The sequence below is a fragment of the Acyrthosiphon pisum genome, chromosome A1 (assembly GCF_005508785.2).
Source record: "Acyrthosiphon pisum isolate AL4f chromosome A1, pea_aphid_22Mar2018_4r6ur, whole genome shotgun sequence".
In the NCBI taxonomy this organism is placed as follows: domain Eukaryota; kingdom Metazoa; phylum Arthropoda; class Insecta; order Hemiptera; family Aphididae; genus Acyrthosiphon; species Acyrthosiphon pisum.
In genome coordinates, this window is record NC_042494.1 from 14,509,930 (window position 1) to 14,510,408 (window position 479).

The window sequence follows — 479 nt, forward strand, 5'->3', positions numbered from 1 at the left end:
CTCATCTTTTCACATAATTTAATATACCTAAATTATTCGTTGGGACGTACTAGAAACAAATTAAAAACTATAAAGCCATACAGGTAAGAATTTAATTGATATACGTGTGTATAAACTATATTATAAAGTTAATAGTATATAATATGTTTTTTTCAAACGTATAGTGCAGGGGTCGCCAACCTTTTACAACAAGTGAGCTACATTAAACATTTTAAGTATCTGGTGATCGACTACTCTTTATTTAGATGGGTATATTATTATTGAGGCATGCAGCGTACTAATAAATTGTATCTATGCATAATAATTTCTTCTATTATTATTTCTCAATATTGGAAAAAATTCGTTACGTTTTTCATCGATCGACGATAATAAATACTTTACTTTGTATACAATGCGTAAAAGTATGTTTAAGATTTTGAACACGTTCAACTGATATTGTGATGGTTAATTAATTAAATTAATCGTAAATATGATCGACC